Source organism: Anomaloglossus baeobatrachus, chromosome 10 (assembly GCF_048569485.1).
Source record: "Anomaloglossus baeobatrachus isolate aAnoBae1 chromosome 10, aAnoBae1.hap1, whole genome shotgun sequence".
NCBI lineage: Eukaryota > Metazoa > Chordata > Amphibia > Anura > Aromobatidae > Anomaloglossus > Anomaloglossus baeobatrachus.
In genome coordinates this window covers 140,467,193-140,475,141 of record NC_134362.1, presented here as the reverse complement: position 1 = coordinate 140,475,141, position 7,949 = coordinate 140,467,193, and positions in this window count along the sequence as shown.

Here is a 7,949-nt window from a genome sequence, read left to right as displayed (position 1 = left end):
AGCTAATGTTCTCATTGAGTCCATTAGGGGCCAAGGTGTCCAAAGTGGAGATCCATCGAGCCTCAACCTGAGCTAATCGTTTTTTCAAATCACCGCCACGAGACCCACCACGAACATGATCGATGCCCCGTATCCTAAGTCCAGACGGGTTACTCCCATGGAACTTATAAAAATGCCTAGGGAGTGTTTTCAGCGTGGTAGGATCAATGGTATCTTTAGCAGCACTAATGTCCCGCACATGCTCCCTCGTGCGTACCCTTAACTCACGTGAAGTGAGACCGACATACACGAGGGAGCACGGGCACGTGGCGTAGTAGATAACATATGTAGTAGCACACGTAATATAACACCTGATGTCGCATGTCCTACTGCCATTGGATGACATAAATGTGGAAGTGCGCATGATATTCTGGCAGGCCAAACACCGACCACATGGGAAACACCCAACCAAGGGGCCACGGGTACTGAAAGGGTTACGAATAGGTGGTACGTAATGGCTCCTTACCAGAATATCTCAAAGGTTTTTAGAACGACGAGCCGTCATAAGAGGACCAGGAGGGAGGACATCAGCCAGGACAGGATCCGATCGAAGAACAGGCCAGTGCTTGCTTAAAATTTCTCGCATGGTCTGCCAGTGGTCGTTATGAGTGCCTATAAAACGAATAGGGGGATCAGTTTTTTGAGATTTAGGAGTATACTGAAGCAACTGCTGACGGGGGGTCCGCTTAGCACGTAAATATCCCTTCCGGACACAGCGATTGCTGTATCCTCGATCCCTGAATCGACCTCTGAGGTCGGCCGATTGTGACTCAAATGTCTCATCAGTGGAACAAATCCGCCTCGTTCTTAGGAACTGGCCAGTCGGGATGGCGCGTATTGTGGAAGATGTATGGGCAGATGATGCATGCAGCAGGGCATTGACTGAAGTGGATTTGCGATGGACACTAGTCTGAATCATCGACCTAGGGTCCACCTCGATGTTAATATCCAAAAAGTCAATGCACCTGCTGCTATGCTTGTATGTTAATTTGATGTTAAATTTATTACTATTCAAATGCCCCATAAATTCGTCGAGCTGCTCCACTGTGCCCTGCCAAAAAAACACAAAACGTCATCAATATATCTGAGCCAGCACTGCACATGGGAGCTAAGCCCGGTGCCACCCTCGCCGAACACCAACCTCTCCCACATGCCGAGGAAGAGGTTGGCATACGCGGGGGCACAGGCCGCCCCCATGGCAGTGCCGCGCTGCTGCAGATAAAATTGGTCCTTAAAAATAAAGAAATTATGTGTAAGGACAAAGTGGAGCAGCTCAAGGATAAATTTATTGAGTTCGCCATCCCGACTGCCCATCTCCAGAAAGAGGCGGGTGGCCTCCAAACCATCAAGGTGGGAAATGCAAGTGTACAGGCTCTCCACATCAGCCGTAACAATCAGCATGTTATGATCCATAAAGATGCCGTCGATCCGCCGGAGCACGTCAGTCGTGTCACGGACATAGGAGGGCAAGGTCTCTACTAGGGGCTTCAGATGGTAATCAATGAATTTACAGATGGGGTCACACAAGCCTCCTATGCCGGACACGATGGGGCGCCCCGGAGGGCAGAGGGCATCTTTATGGATTTTTGGTAACAAATAAAAAGTGGGTATCTTAGGATATTTGGTGGAGAGCCCGCACGCCATTTTGTTAGTAATTAGGCCGACCTCAGATGCCGACTCAAGGATCTTGGAAAGGTCAAGAGAAAAGGACTGCACAGGGTTATATGATAACTTAGAATAAGTGCTCCTGTCGCGCAGCTGCCTCAAGGCCTCCTTCTCATAATTTTCTACTGCCCAGATCACAATGTTGCCCCCCTTGTCCGCTGGTTTTATTACTATATCCGATATATTGTTTAGCTCCTCTAGCGCTAGTCTCTGTCTATAAGTGAGATTATCATGCCGTCTCCGCGATGGAATTTGTTTAAGGTCACTAGACACTAGGCGGGTGAAAATCTCAATAGCTGGACAAAGAGACAGGGGGGGAAATTTTGTGGATCTGGGCAGTAGTGATCTGGGAAACACACCTACTGTAGCACTGGACTGTTCTTCAAGCAGGTCCTCCAGTACCTGCAGAGCCTCCCTCTCCGCGGGACTATCCAAGCCCGTGTTGTCCCGTCTGTGGTGAAATTTCTTAAGTATCAGCTTGCGTGCAAAAAGGTGGGTATCTTTTAAAGCTGTAAAGAAATCAAAATTGTTGACAGGGGAAAAGGTTAGACCCCTTGACAATACCTCCAGCTGATCATTGGAGAGTACATGTGAAGAGAGGTTAATCACCTGGAGTCTATTCCTTCCCCCCTGTCTGGTGGCCTGTTGCTTGTTGCGGGTAGTTTTTACTCGGGCACCAACACTTGATTCAGCCTCACTACCGCCGCCCGATGCCTCCGATGACTCGCCAAGCGAAGTGAGGGATGACAGGGAAGCAGACTGACCGCGAGAGATGGTTCTACCTCGAGGGCCTGTTCTGGATCTGGTCTGCCATCTATATGCAGTGGAACTGGCATAATCACCCAAATCTCTGTTGAATTTTTTCAATTTTTGGCCACAGACCTCTTTCTCCAGTTTGGACAGCTCTTTTTCAATTTCGGCCTCCATCCCAAGGACAGCATCAGCTGTACATTTACTCTTGATGGTTTTCTCAAGAGTAAATTCCTTATATTTAAAAATCAAAATATCACAATTGGGCGAATTGACATCATTAGTGGTATCCTTGTTGTGGTCATTCAGAACATTATCAAAATGTACTGACCAGGCCCGATCACGGGCGCGAAAATCCATGCTTGAATGCGAGTAATCTGTGAGAAGCACAGGAACACATATTAACAAAACATAACTCACATAAAGAGCCATTAATTAATGGGCACCAAGCCTGCCAAATTAGGCAGGGAGGATGCCAGCACTACTCATTAGGAGATTAATAAACAGGAGAACAAGAGTAAAGTGCATTTTGATTTTTAAATATAAGGAATTACTGAAAAGGAGATTGAGAATTTGTTGGAACCGCGCATTGCTCTCTAAATACCTTGATAGAGACATGATCCCTCGGGGCCTGCGGGTTCAGATATTCCCATCCTTTCCGGTGGAAGATCCTTCCTTCCGTGAGAGGTGGGAGTGTCTGGCCCAAACATGCTCCTTGGGATTTTTGTCTCTGTTGAAGGAACATAATACAACAACTCTCTCCACTATGGAGGTTGAATTAGAGGAGCTTGAGAAAACCATCAAGAGTAAATGTACAGCTGATGCTGTCCTTGGGATGGAGGCCGAAATTGAAAAAGAGCTGTCCAAACTGGAGAAAGAGGTCTGTGGCCAAAAATTGAAAAAATTCAACAGAGATTTGGGTGATTATGCCAGTTCCACTGCATATAGATGGCAGACCAGATCCAGAACAGGCCCTCGAGGTAGAACCATCTCTCGCGGTCAGTCTGCTTCCCTGTCATCCCTCACTTCGCTTGGCGAGTCATCGGAGGCATCGGGCGGCGGTAGTGAGGCTGAATCAAGTGTTGGTGCCCGAGTAAAAACTACCCGCAACAAGCAACAGGCCACCAGACAGGGGGGAAGGAATAGACTCCAGGTGATTAACCTCTCTTCACATGTACTCTCCAATGATCAGCTGGAGGTATTGTCAAGGGGTCTAACCTTTTCCCCTGTCAACAATTTTGATTTCTTTACAGCTTTAAAAGATACCCACCTTTTTGCACGCAAGCTGATACTTAAGAAATTTCACCACAGACGGGACAACACGGGCTTGGATAGTCCCGCGGAGAGGGAGGCTCTGCAGGTACTGGAGGACCTGCTTGAAGAACAGTCCAGTGCTACAGTAGGTGTGTTTCCCAGATCACTACTGCCCAGATCCACAAAATTTCCCCCCCTGTCTCTTTGTCCAGCTATTGAGATTTTCACCCGCCTAGTGTCTAGTGACCTTAAACAAATTCCATCGCGGAGACGGCATGATAATCTCACTTATAGACAGAGACTAGCGCTAGAGGAGCTAAACAATATATCGGATATAGTAATAAAACCAGCGGACAAGGGGGGCAACATTGTGATCTGGGCAGTAGAAAATTATGAGAAGGAGGCCTTGAGGCAGCTGCGCGACAGGAGCACTTATTCTAAGTTATCATATAACCCTGTGCAGTCCTTTTCTCTTGACCTTTCCAAGATCCTTGAGTCGGCATCTGAGGTCGGCCTAATTACTAACAAAATGGCGTGCGGGCTCTCCACCAAATATCCTAAGATACCCACTTTTTATTTGTTACCAAAAATCCATAAAGATGCCCTCTGCCCTCCGGGGCGCCCCATCGTGTCCGGCATAGGAGGCTTGTGTGACCCCATCTGTAAATTCATTGATTACCATCTGAAGCCCCTAGTAGAGACCTTGCCCTCCTATGTCCGTGACACGACTGACGTGCTCCGGCGGATCGACGGCATCTTTATGGATCATAACATGCTGATTGTTACGGCTGATGTGGAGAGCCTGTACACTTGCATTTCCCACCTTGATGGTTTGGAGGCCACCCGCCTCTTTCTGGAGATGGGCAGTCGGGATGGCGAACTCAATAAATTTATCCTTGAGCTGCTCCACTTTGTCCTTACACATAATTTCTTTATTTTTAAGGACCAATTTTATCTGCAGCAGCGCGGCACTGCCATGGGGGCGGCCTGTGCCCCCGCGTATGCCAACCTCTTCCTCGGCATGTGGGAGAGGTTGGTGTTCGGCGAGGGTGGCACCGGGCTTAGCTCCCATGTGCAGTGCTGGCTCAGATATATTGATGACGTTTTGTTTTTTTGGCAGGGCACAGTGGAGCAGCTCGACGAATTTATGGGGCATTTGAATAGTAATAAATGTAACATCAAATTAACATACAAGCATAGCAGCAGGTGCATTGACTTTTTGGATATTAACATCGAGGTGGACCCTAGGTCGATGATTCAGACTAGTGTCCATCGCAAATCCACTTCAGTCAATGCCCTGCTGCATGCATCATCTGCCCATACATCTTCCACAATACGCGCCATCCCGACTGGCCAGTTCCTAAGAACGAGGCGGATTTGTTCCACTGATGAGACATTTGAGTCACAATCGGCCGACCTCGGAGGTCGATTCAGGGATCGAGGATACAGCAATCGCTGTGTCCGGAAGGGATATTTACGTGCTAAGCGGACCCCCCGTCAGCAGTTGCTTCAGTATACTCCTAAATCTCAAAAAACTGATCCCCCTATTCGTTTTATAGGCACTCATAACGACCACTGGCAGACCATGCGAGAAATTTTAAGCAAGCACTGGCCTGTTCTTCGATCGGATCCTGTCCTGGCTGATGTCCTCCCTCCTGGTCCTCTTATGACGGCTCGTCGTTCTAAAAACCTTCGAGATATTCTGGTAAGGAGCCATTACGTACCACCTATTCGTAACCCTTTCAGTACCCGTGGCCCCTTGGTTGGGTGTTTCCCATGTGGTCGGTGTTTGGCCTGCCAGAATATCATGCGCAGTTCCACATTTATGTCATCCAATGGCAGTAGGACATTCGACATCAGGTGTTATATTACGTGTGCTACTACATATGTTATCTACTACGCCACGTGCCCGTGCTCCCTCGTGTATGTCGGTCTCACTTCACGTGAGTTAAGGGTACGCACGAGGGAGCATGTGCGGGACATTAGTGCTGCTAAAGATACCATTGATCCTACCACGCTGAAAACACTCCCTAGGCATTTTTATAAGTTCCATGGGAGTAACCCGTCTGGACTTAGGATACGGGGCATCGATCATGTTCGTGGTGGGTCTCGTGGCGGTGATTTGAAAAAACGATTAGCTCAGGTTGAGGCTCGATGGATCTCCACTTTGGACACCTTGGCCCCTAATGGACTCAATGAGAACATTAGCTTCGTGTCCTTCCTATAATTTGATGCCTTTTTAGCGTCATAATCTCCTCTCGTCTCCCTTTTCTGTAATTCCTGTTTTTAACTTTATCGTTTGTGTTTTTCATGAGTGTTGTTTTTAATTGTTTTGTCATCTATATTTTTATCCTTGCATTACTGTGAGCAATGCCTTGCTCACCCTTGTAGTGATCTTTGACCTGATATTAATTATTGATACATTACTTTTTAGACCTATCCCTCCTTTATGCTGTTTTGGTGATTAATTGTTGTTTGGCTGGTCTACGACTTGGAATTCCGCCGGACATATCATACTTGGGATACCTGAAGAATCATCTTTCCATCCTCTTGTGGCGAAAATTTTACGATCTTCAAGCCCCGGTGGTCTTTTTCGCGTTCAAGATTCAGAAAAATCGAAGATTTATCTGCACGTCCTCATGTGGCTCTTTGAGTAATTTTAATTGTACCATTCTTCCATCTGTTCCCCATTTTTCATGTGGTATTATCTACCCGAGCTTTGGCACCTTTCAATTGTACAATAACAAGATTGTGATATGTATTGTGAACTACTTCAATTGCTCGGATTTATATTATTTCCCCAGGGCGTTCTTTGGCACCTGTCTGACACACATGCACACTCTGTCTCCGGGGATACGCGTCCCTCGGACCAGGTGGCTGGTGGGGACGGGGCTCAGGACGCAATGGGGGGGTTTTTTGGTCCCTCTTGGTTCTGTCGTCCTGATTGGGAATGGTGGGGCGTGGTTGTGGGGTTGACGCGTCCCCAGTAATCACGTGGGACCTTTCCATCAGGTATGGAGGCCAATGATGATATATATTTTTCCTTCTGGACCACCATTGATTGAATTGTGTAGCATTTAAGTCTCGGGAGATGTACGTTTTAGATCTCATGACTACTTCCGGTTCTATCTATAAATAGCGTCCTTAGTCACCATGTTAATTGGGTGGCATTTTCGTTAGCAGCACTGACCGTGTAGATTAGCTCTATATGGTATGATACATCATGAACATGTTTGTGGCTTTTGGTTATATTCCTATCGATCGGGACTGGTGAGGCGTGTCTGTGGGGCTGACGCGCCCACAGCGCTCATGTGGAATCTTCCCTCTGTATGGTAATCCGCACAAATCTTTTACTTGATTACTATTGGCTAACCTGCACGTCACTCATCCGGCGCTGGTGAGAAGCCATCCCAGGGACTTATGACGACTTCCTGTTATCATCAGGAAGTGCGTCCGTAGTTACCATACAGACCGGGCTGGAGCTCTGATAGCGATAATGCTTATCTGGTTTATGGCTTCTGGGCTTAAATACCTAGCGGCTTAATAGAGATTAGCCTGGACGCACCATGGATGATCAGATTGAACAGGTTTTAACCATCTTGAGGCATGGTGTTAATCAAAGCTTGTTGTCAAGGTGTGATAGGTCACTTCCGGTTTCTACGTCACTCCCAGCCACTCAGCTGTTTGATTCCACATTAGGAGGGGGATATATAGGAGGCATGTAGGTCATGGGGTTATTACCTCGGTTTTCCACCTTGATAAAGCTATCCTCGCGAAACGCGCGTCGGATGGAGACCTTTGGCTTCTCTTAGGGATATTTTTCTATTCTCATTGGGACTGCTTTTTTATCGTGGCTGCCTGCCCTGTATTGGCTTGTATTGCACTTCAGCACTTTAGGTAAGAGAATTTCCTTATCCTGCACACTTGTGTTACATGGTTATTGTATGGTATCTCCTATTCTGCTGTGCACTGGTATTTAGCAACAGCGTTGCCAGCAGGATCACCATGATTTCCTACCCACACCTGGTGGGAAACCATGGCTTTGATCTGACTATGCCTCATATCTTATAAAGCAGCCCCCCCCATTTCCTGAATATTCATACCAACTACCTGGACCTTCCCAGGCCTATAGCCACCTTCTATATAGATATCTACTAGTTAATCTTTTGATCCACAGGATAGGCTATTGAAACTGGTTTAGTCCTAATTATTTATATCCCTAGGAGTTATTGGTAGTGTAC